General features: G+C 34.0%; 1 long non-coding RNA gene across 1 annotated transcript in view; it reads right to left on the reverse strand.

Moving 5' to 3' along the window:
* Window positions 1-11,489, reverse strand: part of LOC130708278 (uncharacterized) — a 54,660-nt gene extending 43,171 nt beyond the window's left edge. Inside the window, exons 1-2 of the long non-coding RNA XR_009008462.1 lie at window positions 11,385-11,489; window positions 6,143-6,214 (exon numbers count right to left, since the gene is read on the reverse strand). This is a non-coding gene — a long non-coding RNA (uncharacterized LOC130708278). The remainder of the gene's footprint in view (window positions 1-6,142; window positions 6,215-11,384) is intronic.
* Window positions 11,490-19,361: the final 7,872 nt, after the last annotated feature.

A 19,361-nucleotide genomic window follows, 5' to 3' on the forward strand; every position in this document is an offset into this window, starting at 1 on the left:
ATATTTAAGAATGATTTTATTTAAAAACATAGCCATGGTCAACCAAAAACTGTGGAGTTTTATATGGCATGTTGCTTTTCTTGTAAAAATTAAAAAATAAATCAGTGAACAAGATGTTAGGTTAATACTAACATCCTACATGTCAACATTTAGTGACAGGGAAATGTTTCAGATGCATATCTAATAAGCCAGGAGGCTTTATAGTCAAGGATTTTTTTTTACTGTGTACACAAACAAATAGCATTTACAGTCCTACAATATGCTAACATTCACTTTCCTGTAAAATAAATCATGCATAACACATTTTTAAATATGACCCCTAACAGGAAAGTTTGACAAGGTGCTTGTTTTTAATCTTTCATGCGAGGTTTAACTCCAACCAGAAATGCTATTTACATTCAGCAGTGCAATCAATTCTATCACGTTCCATTTTTCTGGAAATAGTTTCATTGAAATGTGCTCGTGTAAATGGGTTTCAAGATGTTTATTAAATATTTCATAAGCCTCTTGGCACGACTAGAATATAATAATAGTTTTTAAATGTGTAAAAGCTATGCGTCTATACAACATAAAGTAAAATATTTGCAATTATGGTGAAATCTCACAGAGTAAGACACTGTATTTAAAATTTCTAATAATTTTAACTCATTGTTATGATGTCTGATCTCTTCTGGCTTTTAACCATAGTTTAATGGAAAAAAGAATTTTTAAAGCAGAAGCAATTTACACATATAGAGTTCCTGACATTGCATTATGACTACAAATTCCTGACTATAGAATTATTAACACAGTTGTTTTAGCTCATCTGAAAAGCTAATTTAGATCACTAGTATTAAAGAAGTTGAATTAGAGGCTATCATATACAAAGTTAACATCTAACTTAATAATTAAGAATTTCAATTCAATAGTTTTTAACATTCCAAGAGATCTAAAAGTCATAGTTCATGCCCAAGCATAAAAATATTTGCTTTCAATAGATATTTAAAGTTATTTTATTCAAGACTATGGAAGAATACTGAGGTTGTTTTAGTATTTAAAGAATTTATATTCTAGAGGTAAAATAAAACTCACATGTTGCATTATATTAGTTTCCTACTGTTACTATAAGAAATTATTACAAACTTAGTGGCTTAACACCACACAAATGTATTCCCTTACAGTTCTGGAGGTCAGAAGTTCACAATGAGTCTCACAGGGCTGCCATCAAGGTGTTAGAAGCACTGGTTCCTTCCTGAGGCTCTAGGGGAGAATCTGTTCCTTCCTTTTCCAGCTTCCTTGGCTCCTAGCCCCCTTTCAGCCTCAAAGCCAGCAATTTCATGACTGCAACCTCTGTTTCCATAGCTTCTCTCATATTCTTGCCTCCACTTTCCCTTAAAAGGATCCTTGTGAATACCTTGGGCCCACTCAGATAATCCAAGATAACTTTCCCATCTCAAAATGCTTAACTTAATCACACCTGCGAAGTACTTTCACCATGTATGGTACTATAGTCCCAAATTCCAGACACTGGGGCATGGAGCCATTATTCTGCCTACCACATACGCAAAAGTAAATTTTACTTTAATTTCTTCCAGCACATCATAGCTTTTTTTTTTTTTTTAAAAAGGCTTAGTTCTTTTAATTATACTATTAAACACATGGTCATATTTTAATTTCCATCCTATTTTGATTGACTATGTACATTTTTTCCACAAGCAGTCCTATTTCCTTCTGATCATTGTTAATATAATAAGGTGAATATTATCATCCAATTGAGGGTAGAGCTAATAGTAATTTTGAACTGATAGATGACTTTTAAAATGTTCTAAACTGCTTGTATACAACATTTTCATTAAGTTTTTATAATAGTTTATCATTTTTGGTGAAACATTACCTTTCTCAAGAGAATAAGCCTTTAATAATTCAGCTGAGACTTTTCCTTCTGATTTGCAGCCAAATCACACACTTAGCCTGCACTTCAGATACCCCCTTCCTGTCACGTAAGCCATGTTTTTAATGGCATAAAACAAGAAGTGTTATGGTTAATTATTAAAACCTCACCAAAAAATTCGAGTTGGTTGAGCAAGTACTTCTATACATTGGGTAGTAATTCTTACAAACCTGACCAAAAAATTAAGTGTAAGATCTGGAGATGTTTTTTCCAACACAGACGCATGACAATATAATGTACATTTTCACACTAGGCCTGCAAAGGATAAACTATAAAAGAAAATGCAGTTTATTATTTCAGAAGGAAGGAAAAGAAAGTGAAATGGTTTATCACTAAGCACTGTCTTCGTAGGCAGGCCATTTAAAAGGTAGTGAGAATTTTACTGCTGTCCTTGTAAGAAATGGAATGCACTTCTTCTTCTACTCCCTTGACTCTAGTTCAAGCATTATACATGGAAGAATTCACAAAGGACAGGCTATAAAATTAGGATATTTTACTGCTCTTCATGGTTCGCTGGTTGGAAGGCAGTAGAAGATGTTGTATATAAATACCATTGCCTTTATTAGGTGGAGAAAAACTAGATAAGAAGTAGTCATTCCACTTACTGTTTATGCAAAGAATAGTTGGGGTTATTTTGATTTCTACAATTCACAATGCTCAGACCAAACTTGGGCCTATGACCAAAAAATGAGAAAAAAGAAAAAAAGTATCCAGAATAAAATTGAGAATCTACATAGATCCTTCCCAAAAGTATACTGTCCTAGCACCCAAACTATTATCTGTAAGGTGGATAAAACTATGCCTAGTTTAACATCAGCAGTTTGTATGAAAGAAAATTTTATTTTTCTGTTGGCAACAAGTTCAAAATCCATTGTCCCTCAGATGAGACTGCCAAAAAGTTTAAACCTTGGGCTTTAATTATTAATAGAAATGTTATCCTGCACAATTTATATGTCTATGATATGATACAAAATGATAATTGAACAAATTGATAATACTCTGTACTGGTCATGCCATATCTAGAGTATTGTACATAGGACTGGACATCTTTCTTAAACCAGAGAGCATACATAAGAAGATGAAGCCTTTAGTGCAAAACTTTGATGGCTCCAAAACTCTTAATCTTTAAAAAAAAAGTAACGAAGTTTCAATGTAGCCCCTGGGGTGGGGGGTAGTTTCTATTCAGAAAAAGAAAATTTGAATAATTAGAGCTATTCTCATGGGCTACCTTGTAAGAAATAAATATAGCTATATTACACTAATATAGCTCTAAAGGTTTCATTGTGTTTTAACATCAAGTGTTTTCTTTAATCTCTACAACTTCCCTAAAAGAGAGACAAAGCGGTGATTGTTCCCATATGATAGATAAGAAAACCAAGCTAAAAGGGATTAAGTAATTTGTACCAGATCATACAGCAAGTGGGAAACTCATGTCTCAGATATTGATACTCTTATTCTAAGTCTTATTCTTATTAAGAATAAGATATAAGAATAATTAAGATATTCTTATTCTAAGTCTGTACATTAGACACAATAGTCTGTAGTGAGTGTGATATTATTGTATGAAGTAAAGGATATAATATATGTAAAAGCACATAGCACAATATGAGACAGTATAATGGACAAGAGCAAAACAGAGACATTGGACACAGATTACCTCAGTTTTAATCCCTGCTCTACCAATTACAAGCTATTTCATCATTTGTGAAATGTGTTAATACCACCTACTTTACAGGGTGTTTGGAGGTATAAATGAGTTACTATGTTATAAAGCACTTTGCTGTAAAAGCTCTCTCAGTGTTGATGAATATAAAAATCTATCATTGTCTGGCACGTGGAAGGCACTCAAATATTAGCTGCAGTAGCTCTCCAACATGGGAAGCGTTAATTCAGATGATAAATTGATATATTTGTCATGTTGTAGAAGATATTCTAGAAACACAGTAAGAGAGGGGTGGGAAATGTGAACAAGCAAACTCCCGAGTTCCTTTGTAAAATCCTGTGAATCAATGCTCTGTAAGGAGTTATATGGAAGTTCTCTCCCAAAAGAAATATGCTCTTTTTCCATAAATTCACACTCCATACGTATTAATCTGTGTCTAACGTGCAATTAATTCAGTAGATAAGTTTGCAAACTAGCACAGGCCTCAGTAGATGAGAAGCTAGTCATAGATGTATATTCATGATTTCCTTTACTGGAAATTTCAATACCCACCAGTTTATAGGAATTCACATAAATCTTATTTGCTTGTGTATGAATAATGTGACCTCACCACAAAGATTTTCCTAAAATATTCAGTTTTGTATTTAATATCATTTCCAAGTTTGCAGATTATGCATTCTATACTGGTAAAAATCAATTTCCCATATTTGCTTTGATGTTTACAGGGAATGAAATTCACAGGAAAAGAACTAAGTTTACATATTTCACTAGTACTATCTAAACCAAGATGAATTAGATGTATTTTTTTTCCCCAAGGCACTGGAGCAAAAACAGATGATAATTTAGTCACAGTACAGCTCTAGAGGAAATTACAATTTGTAAATATGTCATGATCTGAGAAAAGGTGGAGCCACTATACATATTTTACAACTATAATACTGTCTTATGTGTGTACAAATTTATGAGCTGGATACACTGTGTTCTCTGCTGGACTCATGGTTTTATCTATGTTACAATTTATTCCTCTCAATATGAACTAGAGAATGATTATACTAGGCCAAGGGAATATAGCCATCTATTATGACCTAACTCCAATAACCCACTAACATGTTGGTGCCTTGAACAGTAAGTTAGAAATTTTTCAAATTGTTTTATTATTTTGTCAAAACAACCAAATTAATATCTAAGCTAATGTAGAAAAAAAAGATGCCTATAAATTATTGACAATGGAAGATCCCTATATAAATTCTACAAATCTATATTATGTATTAAGTGGAATGTTTTTCATTTCAAAAATGTTTTTTTTCTCTTTTTGGTGGCTGATCAGTTTTCTTGCTCTCTCCCTCTTTTTTTTTTTTTTTTTTTTTGGCTGCAATGCGTGGCTTGCAGGATCTTAGTTCCCCAGCCAGGGATCGAACCCGCACCATCAGCAGTGAAAGTGGTGAGTCTTAACCACTGGACAGCCAGGGAATTCCCAACTTCCTCTCTTTTTTTACTGTTTATTCTTTTTTTTTTTCTCACCATTATTCGTTGCAATTTCCTACTGCTTATAACGCTGTTGTTTTCTCACACACATGTATTTCTTTTTTAACAAATGTACTGAGGCATAATTCGTATACAATAAACTGTACACATTTAAATATTAAACCTTGTTAAATGTGACCAATATACATATTCTTTTAAAAGTGCCACCAAATTCAAGATACAGAAATTTTTCCTCCAAGTTTTTTTCTTCCCCTTTCCTATCCATCTCTCATGCCACCCAGCCCCAGACAACTACTGATCTACTTTGTAACTCTAGATCAATTTCCATTTTTTAGAATTCTATGTAAAGTTTACACAATACAAACTCTATTTACCTGGTGTCTTTCAAGCAGCATGATTTTAAGATCCAACCATACAGTGATCAGTTCTGGCACAGGACATAAATAATGCTGAGCCATCACAGACTTTCACTGTACTTCTATTGATATATGGACACTGGTCAAACAGTACAGTGGAGTGGTAAAGAGCATCATTTCTAATGTAAGACTTTTTGTATTGGGAACCTGGGTCCACCACTGTGGAGCTGTGTGACCTTGAGACAGTTCCTTAAACTTCTCTGTGTTCCAGTTCATCAAAACCAAAATTGATATTTAAAAAATAGCATCTGGGCTTCCCTGGTGGAGCAGGGGTTGAGAGTCCGCTTGCCAATGCAGGGGACATGGGTTCGAGCCCTGGTCTGGGAAGATCCCACATGCCGCGGAGCAACTAGGCCCGTGAGCCACAACTACTGAGCCTGCGCGTCTGGAGCCTGTGCTCTGCAACAAGAGAGGCCGCGATAATGAGAGGCCCACGCACCGCGATGAAGAGTGGTCCCCGCTTGCCGCGACTAGAGAAAGCCCTTGCACAGAAACAAAGACCCAACACAGCCAAAAATAAATAAATAATAATTAAAAAAAAAATAGCATCTGCTTCATAAGGGTTGTTATGAGTATCAAATGAATTGAGACATATAATGTTATATTACACACATATTTACATGCATATGTATAATTATATTTACCTACCAGTAGCCACCAGGAGGATCTGCATCTGTGGCTGTAGGCATCCCTTTTCCTAACTATGGAGAAGGAGACTTCCTGTAGAATGAAACCAAAAAAAAGAATGAAAATTAAAATTAATATTACCAATATCAGTGTTTGAGCCCTGGAATCCAGCTTTGTCTGAATTCATACATGGACTCTTTTGTTTAGCAAGCCAATAACTTTCCTTCATTCTTGCCTAAGTTAAATATCAAACTTGCATTTGAAAGAGTCTTGAGAAATACAGTAGGTAAAGCTAATGGCACTGAGCCTAGCACATAGTAAGTTGCCAGGAACGTGACTTTTGCTCTGACACTAGTTATTCTAGTACATGTAATTTCAACGAAGAAGAAACTGAAGATGATAATAAACTTTGAATGATGGTTAAGCGGTCATCTTAAGGTCCAGGTAAGCGAGTTAGAAGGGGTGAATTGACACTGAATTCTCATTCACTAGATCACTGCCTGGGAAGATTGTATCTCTGCTCAAAACAGAAAGGGTCGTTCCAGATGAATTGAGGCCTGGGACAATGGCCAGAGAAAAGAAATTATCAAAGGAAAATAATGCCTTTTAAAACACATACCAAAAGGTGTAGGGACAGCAGTGAGTGGGTGTGCTAGGAAACTGCAAAGATCTTAACCATCTGTAAACTTTTTCCTGGAAGTAATATGGAGCTCTTGTCTCACCATTTCAAAGCTGTCTAATAAATTATATTGAACCAACTCTCTATCCACCAACTTCCTATCAACCATATCTTAGCTTCATACCAAAACATTCCTAAAGTTGTTTTGCTACACAAAAGAAATTTAATTGAATTCCTAATATATTAAATTTACAGTACTTTGTTGTTTTATTATTATTATTTATGACCATATAAATTACAACTTGCTATGAAGGATATAATTATTTTCCCTTTGAAATTGTGTGAATATGTAAACTGTATATTTGAGTGTATATACAAACACATATACTCACACAGCAAATAGTCTTCTTAGCAAATAATTTTCTGATACATTCTATTTCTTTTTGGTTTTCCTACATTTTAATAAATTTACTTTTCAACTATAGAAGAAGTAAAGCAATGTTTTTAAAGTCTAGAAAATAAATGCAGAACACTCATACCCCACTATTACAACTATTTTTCATTTTTTACATATTCCCTTATAGCATTTTTGTATGCATGTTTACATGGTTACCATCACAGTAAATACAAAATTTTATGGTCAGACTTTTTTTTGCATAATATTAGAACACTGTTTTTACTTCTACATAGACTTCGTATGTCTCATTTTTATTTATTTATTTATTTACACCAAAAATATAATCTCCTTTCTTTTCTTTTTTTTTTTTTAACATCTTTATTGCAGTATAATTGTTTTACATTGTTGTGTTAGTTGCTGCTGTATAACACTTTCAGTCTGTATGTGTCCCTGGGTCTGATGTGGGTCTCTTGTAGACAGCATATATATGGGTCTTGTTTTTGTATCCATTCAGCCAGTCTATGTCTTTTGGTTGGAGCATTTAATCCATTTACGTTTTAGGTAATTATCGATATGTATGTTCCTATTACCATTTTCTTAATTGTTTTGGGTTTGTTATTGTAGGTCTTTTCCTTCTCTTGTGTTTCCTGCCTAGAGAAGTTCCTTTAGCATTTGTTGTAAAGCTGGTTTGGTGGTGCTGAATTCTTTTAGCTTTTGCTTGTTTGTAAAGCTTTTAATTTCTCCATCGAATCTGAATGAGATCCTTGCTGGGTAGAGTAATCATTGTTGTAGGCTTTTTTTCCCCATTTCATCACTTTAAATATGTCCTACCACTCCCTTCTGGTTTGCAGAGTTTCTGCTGAAAGATCAGCTGTTAACCTTATGGGGATTCCTTGTATGTTATTTGTTGCTTTTCCCTTGCTGCTTTTAATATTTTTTTCTTTGTATTTAATTTTTGATAGTTTGATTAATATGTGTCTTGGCATGTTTCTCCTTGGATTTATCCTGTATGGGACTCTCTGTGCTCCCTGCACTTGATTGACTATTTCCTTTCCCATGTTAGGGAAGTTTTCAACTATAATCTCTTCAAATATTTTCTCAATCCCTTTCTTTTTCTCTTTTTCTTCTGGGACCCCTATAATTCGAATGTTGGTGTGTTTAATGTTGTCTCAGTGGTCTCTGAGACTGTCCTCAATTCTTTTCATTCTTTTTTATTTATTCTGCTCTGTGGTACTTGTTTCCACTATTTTATCTTCCAGGTCACTTATCCGTTCTTCTGCCTCAGTTATTCTGCTATTGATTCCTTTAAGAGAATTTTTAATTTCATTTATTGTGTTGTTCATCATTGTTTGTTTGCTCTTTAGTTCTTCTAGGTCCTTGTTAAATTTTTCTTGTATTTTCTCCATTCTATTTCCAAGATTTTGAATCGTCTCTACTATCATTACTCTGAATTCTTTTTTAGGTAGACTGCCTATTTCCTCTTCATTTGTTTGGTCTAGTGGGTTTTTACCTTGCTCCTTCATCTGCTGCGTATTTCTCTGTCTTCTCGTTTTGCTTAACTTACTGTGTTTGTGGTCTCTTTTTTGCAGGCCGCAGGTTCGTAGTTCCCGTTATTTTTGGTGTCTTCCCCTGGTGGGCAAGCTTGGTTCAGTGGCTTGCGTAGGCCTCCTGGTGGAGGGGACTAGTGCCTGTGTTCTGGTGGATGAGGCTGGATCTTGTCTTTCTGGTCGGCAGGACTGCAGCCAGTGGTGTGTTTTGGGGTGTCTGTGAACTTAGTATGATTTTAGGCAGCCTCTCTGCTAATGGGTGGGGTTGTGTTCCTGTCTTGCTAGTTGTTTGGCATGGGGTGTCCAGCACTGTAGCTTACTGGTTGTTGAGTGGAGCTGGGTCTTAGTGTTGAGACAGAGATCTCTGGGAGAGCTCTCACCAATTGATATTACGGGGGTCAGGAGGTCTCTGGTGGACCAGTGTCCTGAACTCGGCTCTCCCACCTCAGAGGCTCAGGTCTGACACCTGGCCAGAGCACAAAGACCCTTTCAGCCACATGGCAGAAGTCCACGGTGCTGCCCCTTCAGCCTCCATGAAGGCTATAGATTTGCAGCTGCAAATGCACAGTTCACTCCCCAACTCTGGTTTGAGGAGTCACTCAAAGCCTTTGGGCCAGAGCCCGTTCCCACACTTGGCAGGACTCCTGAGGCAAGGGGGTTGGGTGGTGCAAGGTGTTGGGGGTTGCTAGACAGGTGGCAAAGCCAAACTCTTTACGGACAAGCCTGGAAAGTGGGGTCTCTGTCACCCTCTGCATGCAGGTGTTTCTCATCCCAGGACTCCGCAGCCACCCTGTGGAACACCCAAGATGTTTTATTTATTTTTTATATCCATTCATTTGTTTTATTTTTTAGATCCCACATATAAGTGATAACATACAGTATTTGTCTTTCTCTGTCTGACTTATTTCACTTAGCATATTGCCCTCCAAGTACATCTATGTTGCTGCAAATGGAAAAAATTTTTCTCTTTTATTGCTGAGTAGTATTCCATTATGTGTGTGTATGTGTATATATATATATATACATATATATATATATATGTATATATGTATATATATATATATATATATATATATATATGCCACTTCTTCTTTATCCATTCATCTGTTGATGGACACTTAAGTTGCTTCCATATCTTAGCAGTTGTAAATAATGCTGCTAGGAACATTGGGATGCATGTATCTTTTCGAATTAGTGTTTTAGCTTTTTTCAAATATATCCCCAGGAGTGGAATTGTGGGGTCATATAGTAGCTCTATTTTTAATTTCTTGAGAAAACTTCATATGGTTTTCCACGGTGGCTGCACCAATTTACAGTCCCACAAATGGTGTCCAAAGTTCCCTTTTCTCCACATCCTTGCCAACATTTGTTATTTGTATTCTTTTTGATGATAGCCATTCTGACAGGTGTAAGGTGATATCTCATTGTGGTTTTGATTTGCACTTCCCTGATGATTAGCAATGTTGAGCATCTTTTCATCTATATGTTTTCTTTAGAAAAATGTCTATTCAGGTCTTCTGCCAATTTTTATTTGGGTTTTTTGTTTTTTTGATATTGAGTTGTACACTATATTTCTTGCTAAAGCATGTTGTGAAAGTGATATGACAAGTTCTCAAGTATTAATCTTTTGATAATTAATTATAAGAAGAAAAGACTAGGAAACCAATTGAATAATTACCTTCAATAGAAAACAATAAAAGTATTATTCACTCCCTGGCGCTCAATAGGAAATGCAAGGATTTATTTTAATTCAAACAATGGACATTAAGTTACAAAAAATAATATGTATATTTTATAGAATGAGAACATTTCAAAAAAACAATTGCCATAATATTAGTATCAAATGGTATTGCTTAATTTTCTAATCTGAAACTTAGAACTGGTCATGAATGCTAATAATAAGAGACATAAAATTTAATTAGACTGGCTTTGCAGGACAATAAGAAAGCTTCTGAGTCTGTTGCATCATTTTGAATTAAGTCACATGCAAAATGTGACCCAAATCAACTACTGACGATGAAATATAAAGTGTTCCACACATCTAAAATATAAGACGTATTTCAAAATATAGATGTGGTAAAAATATTCTGACACTTGGCAAGTCATTGATTCAATTTTTCATTATTCACTCAAATGTGTAAGTCTCACATTGGCAAAGCTCGTGCCACAATTTCATCAATATTATCAGTCAAAAGTATGCAATCACATAATATAATGGTAGCAGGGTTGACTGTGAAAATATAAAGTTAGAGTTTGTAGATATGGCCTGGTGCAACTGCCCCATTGCTCTCAACATGATGGCCAATTCAGAAAAAATATTTAAAATTAGCAATTTTGTGAACTGGAATTACTTGCCAATTTTCACTGGTCTGTTTTATGTATATTAATTATTCTTTAATTGTCTGTGCCATGGGACATGTTCTGGAATTGTAAGCCACCTAAGTCAGCAGGTTTATCTTGGTTGTAATTGTAAATTTGGCATTTGGAAAATAAAATGAGGGGAAAAGACTTAAACGAGAATAAAAGAAAATGACCTCTTTATCATGAGCTTGAAGGCAGCATATCATGCAGAAGAGGACCAGTTGCAACCACAGTGAGAACTGACTTATACTCATACCACGTGCTAATATTTTAGCTTTCAGTGCTGTCTATTCTCAGTGTAAATAGCCCACACTCTTGGCCTCATGTTGAGCAACACACCTGACAGTAGAAAGAAAATCCAGAGGCAGATGATCTGCTGCATTGTTCATAGCACTTGCTCTGTGGGGAATCTGTGCTCATTTTGAACTCTGCTGTGGATGAGGAGACAAACCAATAACCTGTGGTAAGTCGAAACACACACAAAATTAACCTTGATAGGCCAATAATGGAGAAACCAATTAAAAGACAACATATTAGCCAGTATGCTAACTCTGATTGATTCACCATGCTTTTCTCTAACAAGGCATTTATGGTCCTTGTTAAAGTAACTGGCTTGCTCTTGTTCCTCTAAATTTACATGCTTATAAAGCTAGTCTCTTTTTAAAAATATTTTATATATTCTTTTCCAAATGTCACCTTGATAGTCTTCTATGAGCTTTTATAGAATACTTATTTTTTCCTAGTTCTTCATAATTATTTAACCTTTGCATATTTTAAAATAATTATTAATAATATTATTATTTCTTAATGGATAATAGCCCTCTGGTATTATTTTATTGTTATTAGTATTATTTTTTAAAATAAATGGTCTTATCAAAGAACCATCCCAATATATCCTTTAATAACTATCCTATTTTTTTAATAGGCCAACATAAGGGGAGTCTACAGTCTCATTTCCTAAATTACACATTCATGAACTTCTTTTGCATTCTTAAAGTTCTTCCTTATATCAAACCTAAATTGCTCCTATTACAAATTACAACCATTTTCTGTGGGTCATTGGAAATAGGCAACAGCTGGTTGCATTTTCTGTATTGTGATATGAAGGATGAAATTGTTAGGGAGCTATTTAAATTTGGCAGATGACACATGAATCAAGGAAGACTGAAGATATCCTGACTATTCATTGTCTTATCCTTCAAGTTAATACCTAAATAACTTTAGGAAGATTAACAATTATTTTCTTGAATAATACTTAAAGCGTCAGTAACCTAAGTAGGTCTTTGTTGCTAGGACATCATGGTAAACTTATTATTTAAAATTCATTATACTATATAACTCTTTATGTTTTAATTGTTAGCACTTTACTTTATTCACCTGACCATTCATTGACTCAGTGGTCTCTTCCTTATTCTAAACAATGCTATGGATCAAATGAACTAGAGTATGAATTACAATTTTTAATTAGGTAATAAAGAAATGGCATTGATAGTACTTTTCTATGTCTTGAACAATATATTAATTGAATTTTTAAATGACTAATATACATTAAAACTGAAATTTATTTAACAAACACATACATTGCAGTCATCACATACCTGGAATCATTATAAGTGCATTAAAAATATTAGTTCATGTAATCTTATAATAACCCTTTAAGATAAATTGTATTATTATCACAATTTTAGAGTCCAGGGGTGTGCCAAGGTAACAATGCTTGTAAGTGGTATTGTTACCTGGGATTTTAACCCAGGTAGTTTGATTCCAGAGTCAGTACTCTTAACCACTATGTTGTGTCATCAAAAAAAGGGAGGAAGAGGAGATTGTGGGAGGATGGCTATAGCAATATAGCTTTTGATTCTCATAAACACAGAGAGAGCAACTAGATGGTAAAGCATACAAAACACTAGATAGTATATCCAAAAACTCATAAGCAATATTTACAGCAAGTCGAGGTGGCAAGGTATCCCTGTAAACTTCAAAATATAATTGATTGAGGATGAACCACAAATGACCACAAGACTCATATCAGCATCTGTGCATGAGAAAGCACAGAAAAGCAACAAGGTGTATGACAGAACTAAAAAAAAAAGGAGAACCTCAAAATATGCAGAAACAACAGTAGTGCAATTTGAAAACAACTACCAAAACTGATAGTGTTTTTGCCAAATCCAATATGAGGCGAGTTGAGGGGCCCACAATAAGATAATCTGAAAAGGTTAGAGCAGTTAGGTCTCCTAGGCTGAGGAAAAACTGTCTGCAGTGGAATCAAAACTGAACAGGACAATTAAAACAGAAATGAAGGGGAAAAAAGTTTCAGATAAAAGTGAGGAAGAAACAAAACCAGGAAATCTTAGAAAGCAAGTTTCTATAGTTCCGGTGTTAGATGAAAACAAGAGAAGAAGGAATTTAGAGAAGTTTAGAAAATCTCTCAGAACCAGAACTCCTACTAAAAGTTCAGGAAAAAAAAAAATAATTTCACATCAAAATAGGAAACAAAAAAAGTATTGAGGTCAAATTCCGTGCAAAGTTTTTATGTGAAAAATGCCCCCCAAAATACTGTATAGATGAACTATAACCTGCTAGTTCAAAATGAGCTAAACACATTAAAAATTACTTAAGACATAAAAAAAATTTTTTAAGCATGAAAAAAAGCCCTCAAGCATATTTATAGACCTCAGGAAAAAAAAAACAGAAATAAAAGAAACCATCTTTTCAGAAACAAAGAATGAATTAGAGAAACACAAGCAAACAAAAACACAATAGGTAACATCTTAGGAAAAATAGAAGGTAAAACAGTGAAAAAATTTAAAAACCAGAGGTAAATGAAAGAAGAGATTTTTAAAAAATAATAATTGCAAAGTGAGAAATATTGAAGATAGCAAAGGAAGTCCAAGACAGAAGATCCAACAAACATCAAGGGCAGCCCAAGGGATGGAGGAAGAGTAAGGGAAAAAGAAAGAGAAATACTAAAAATTTCAATTCAGGAAAATTTTCTTATATAAAGAAGAGTTAAAATTACATATTGAAAAAGAATATCACATTCATGAAAGTATAGTCTCAAAATGACCAATGACAAGAAATACTGGGCTTCAAACAAAAAAGAAAAAAAGACTTTTGACATTAGGCACAAAAAAGAAATTGACCTATAAGAGGAAGAAATTAATTTATCATCAGTCTTTTTGATAGTAATGTTTTAACCCAAAAGAAAATACAGTAACATATTTAAGGTATGCAAGGGGGGAAAAAATTAGGGTTTTATACCTAGCAAAACTGATTTCAACTATAAAGGCCCAAACTGTTATCATATGTAATAACTCAGGAAATATTGCTCCCATGAGCCCTTCCTGAGGAATTTACTAAACATTACACTTCAGACTACTAAAATAACTACAAAACATCACCGTAAGGACTAGCGGGCAGCATTAAAACCTATGGATATTTGTAGGTCTAAGTAAGACTAAATAAAGGTTAAAATGTAGAGAGTATTATTTGAATAGCTATGTGCTCAGATATTTTTAAACTGTGGAGTAAGTGAGGAGGACTTTTATGAAAAGGATACTTTTAACTATTCTTGTTAATTATATTGGAGGTGGTAGTATTAGTATTGTTATTCTGAGATTATCGTATGTCTAATGTACAAAGCAAATGAGTAAATTACGAGTTATTCTAACTCTATCACTTGTGATATTGAGAATGAGGATTTTTAGAATGGAGGAAATGAAATATAGCTTTAATAATGAAGAGTTAAGTTAAAAAATCTGTAGGCCTACATTTGAATTGGAAATATCTATATGAACTCATGCTATTGGAAACCTCATTTCTACTCTATTTTGTTAACTACATAGTTATGGAATGCAATCCAGTTGCAACAAGCTTTTCTAATTCCCACGTTGACGTTTTCAAGAGCCAATTTGAAGAGGCTCTTACTCGTCGATGATGAGAAAGGCATTTATTTATAATAATATATTTAAAAACTAATTGATTAATATTGAAGGATGATAGGAAACCAATTAATTACCTTGAAAATGAGTACATAAAAGGGCAGGCTCAGGACTTCCCTGGCAGTCCAGTGGTTAAGACTCCACACTTCCAAAGCAGGGGAAGCTGGTTCGATCCCTGGTCAGGGAACTAAGATCCTACATGCCGTGCGGCACAGCCAAAAATAAATAAATAAATAAAAGGCGGGGGGCAGGCTCAGGCATTTATCTTACCTTTCCAATTTGAATTTTCCACTGCATAACCAAATAGTGCCTTTCTATAAGAGTATTAAATTAATAAGTAAAAATAGAAATGATAGAATTGGAGCATGACTGTGTGTAGCCCTCAATGAATTAATAGATCTATGCATTAAAGGTCACTGCTAATAACATCACAGAAAAGAGACATGGAGACACAGGTATACCGACTCTAGAATCCATGTGATGAGATCCTCTACAGGTCAAACACAGCGTTCTTCAATAGACTATAAAAAAGTGGTGTATATACACACACACAACAATGGAAATTTACTCAGCCATAAAAAAGAATGAAATATTGCCATCTGCAGCAACATGGATGGACCTAAAGAATATCATACTAAGTGAAGTAAGTCAGAAAAAAACAAATATTGTACGATATCATTTATATGTAGAATCTAAAAAATAATACAAATGAATCTATATATAAAACAGAAATCGACTCACAGACATAGAAAATAAACTTACGGTTACCAAAGGGGAAAGGGAGGAGGAGAGATATACTAGGAGCATGGGATTAATAGATACAAACTACTATACATAAAATAGAGAAGCAACAGGGATTTACTGTACAACACAGGAAACTATATTCAATATCTTATAATAACCTATAATGGAAAATAAACTGAAAAATGTGTGTGTGTGTGTGTGTGTGTGTGTGTGTGTGTGTGTATATATATATATGTAAAACTGAATCACTTTGCTGTATACTTGAAACTAACACAACATTGTAAATCAACTATACTTCAATTTTAAAAAAGACTTTAAAGACAGCAAAATTTTAGTATTATGAAACTATGTTATTGAGTGATTCTCACGTAAATGTAACATTATAAAGAAGTGCAAGGAAATGGTTACTAGTCAGGATAGAGATTACTGGAAACATTTATTTGGAAACTGGCATATATCATATCTTCTAAGTGTATACTTATAAGCCGAAGTATATACTTCTTATCTTAAATCTCTGTTTGGAACACAAGAATCCATCATATCTTCCAAGCCCAATATATCAGAAAGTCATTGCAGATGTCATGCTTCTCTCATGTTAGATCCACTTTGGCCATTCTGCTTTAACTTTTCCACATATCCCTTTCTTATCAATCCCATCATCCATGCCTTCTTTCAACGTTTTAACACTTCTCTCCCTATAATAGAATTTACCTGCTGTCTGATCATTGACTCCATTCAGGTTGGCTTCTATATCATCCTCCATATTATCACCAAAGTGAGATTTCAAAAATTAACATTTAAGATATGATCATTCATGATTAGCATGTCAAATATAAGGAAATTGAATGTAAGAGTGGGTTTTGCTTTCACACAGAGCTTCAGTGGAAGAATACATTTTTGTAAACTTTCAATTAGCTCTATTTTAAAGCAAGTTTTAGTCAATCATTACATGAAGTAATAGGACTAAACTAGATTAATAGAGCAATTAGAGAAGATTCTGATGCTTCAAGGACAATTGAATGAAATTCTCTGAATCATAGATACTTGCCACCATTAAAGCTTTTCATGGCATTTGTCTCCTTAGAAGCTGACCACCTAATTAGGCTAAGTGCATTACAATCACTGGCATCATCCAAAAGATTAATCTTTAGGTCTAGCCAGTCAGGAGGACTCCATAGCAGCTTGCAGAGATTCTTTTGTTATTTTTCAAGATGCCCAGAAGAACTGCAGATAAGACTCTTACAGAGTCACAGACATTGTGTTTTCAATATAGAAAATGCTTTACGAGCCTAGCATTTCCATTTCAAAAATACAGACATTTAGACAGAGTGAGACTGGGGGGTGGGGGGAGTTGCCCAAATTCCTAGCAGTAGAGGCGACAGATAAGAGAAGAAACCAGGTTGCTTGACTCCCAATCCACTGCTCTACCCTCTTGGGTATCAATAAAATAACAGAGCTCGGAGACCTCACGAGAGCAAACCAGGGCTTCCACGAGAGAAGGCAGTTTCATTTGCCAACAAAGGCCTTCCTGACTACACATTAAATGAGATGTGAGGAAAGAGCAGAGGCGATGCCCTGGCTTAGTTCAACCCCAGCCCTAGTTCTGATGCACTTTAGGGTAGCAAGAGGTTTCTATTAGCCACTGAATTTTTCAATAGTAAATAAACTATGAATCAATTTATCAACTTTCTTTTATAAGATTACAATGTGAGTTACCTATTTTTCATAGAATGGGTCAAGAACAAGTTCAAATCATAGTTCCCATAAAAATGCAAATTAACAAAATCTGCCCTTAGAAAAGACAGAGAGATTTTGAAATACATAATACAGAATAATTTCTGATCTATAAAGGAGGAAAAGTATGAATAAATATTATGACCACCAAGATAGATATTAAGAAAAGGAAATTGAAGTCAATCCCTTAACTTTCTATAACATGGAAAAAGGAGATAAAGTCAGGTTTTGATCTTTAAAGAGAAAATTACATAGAGGAAAATTGCATATTTAAGGTTTTTATAACTGATAAGAAAACATTTGAAACACTAAAGGTTGCAGTAAGCCTTAGGTTTTAAATGTGAAATTACTAGTTTATACTTCCTTTCATTCTATAAAAACAGCATTGCCTTTAAATTATTTTCTCTGAAAATATAATAAGATTTTGTTATTTAAAGTGAACTAAAAGTACCTATGTTCAAAGCTTAGAAATCATCCACAGTTAGAACAAATGAAGTCCAGAATTAGTTCATAAACAATTACATTCTAAGTACTACATGTATGTACCAAATCCAGAAGTAGAAATGGACATAACTTCAAATGGGAAATCTGAATTTGTACCAGAAAGACAAAACAAAAATACCCTTACCTTGGTTTTTTCACAAATGTTCTTTTTAAACACTGTGGTTAATGTATTGTGTAGGCTTACATTCTAGAAAAAAAAAGTATATCAAGCATGAAAGACTGACAAATGTATTCAAATAAAATGAATAATTTATAATCTTCACCCTATTTTTCCATTTCCTTTTTAATATTTGAAATGAAAGTGGAAAGAATAAAAAGAGGGAAGATTTTATAAAATAGTAGCTCTTTTGTTCAATATCCTTCTTAGTATATATTAATCATTCTTTTCACCATACTTACTTATATTCTGATTAAAATTCCATTGTTGCCTTATATGTGAAAACAGGCCATAATGATAAACCTCACCCTTTCCTATTGTTTTCATATGAAATTAGCTAGCCAGAATAACTATGCCTTCTTTCATACAAATAAGGAATGTCGAAAAGGAGACAAAAAGCCCTCTAAACAACTGAAAAGTTTTTCCTCATTTTAAATCTATGAGTTAAAGGTACATTTGTCCTTACACTACCTTATATGTCTCAAAAACCCACGCTTTATTATTGAGTAATCACACCAAAATGGCATTTCAATGATGCTTCAGTTGGAGAGTTTCAAGGGACGTTGATTATAAAAATGTTCATTATCCTTGTTGCTCATGCCAGTGTGTCTGGATTGCCAAAGGAGTTTTTTTTTTTAAGTTGACAATTAGCAATATAATTACTTTCATTGTCATTTCAATAAAGAATTCATCTAGTCATCTGGATTTGAGTAATACATGTGGCTCTAGCTTTAAGATAAAGAACTTTTTCTTTTAAGAAATAAATTGAGCGGCTCATCCATCAAGGCTCTAATCACTTCTTTCCTTTCAGAGCACTTGGAACACTGTGTCAGCAGTGATGCTGGGAAGCTGGATGCCAAGCATCTCTGTTTATTTCATTATTTCCAGTGTGTTCTCAGAACATCAAATCTGTTTTTAAGATAAAACTTTGCTTTTTTGTTACCTTGGCTCTGCATTACTTCAAAATGGGCTATTTGATTAATATACAGGATGCAATATAATTGCCACACACATGCCAGAAGAGAAACATGTTTGCTGTTCCAAAGTAAATAATTCTGATAAATATATAAAAGAATATTAGTTTTCTTTATGAGGTATTTGTTATTTAGATTTGCTATGGTTTTTATATGCATAGATAAGAAAACACTAAGGCCCTTGGTTGGGCATTTAAATAAGTATGATTATTTTTCTGAAACATTTTGGCAGGACATGAGAGTTACAACCAAGACCTTG

This window comes from Balaenoptera acutorostrata, chromosome 5 (assembly GCF_949987535.1).
Source record: "Balaenoptera acutorostrata chromosome 5, mBalAcu1.1, whole genome shotgun sequence".
Taxonomy (NCBI): Eukaryota; Metazoa; Chordata; class Mammalia; order Artiodactyla; family Balaenopteridae; genus Balaenoptera; species Balaenoptera acutorostrata.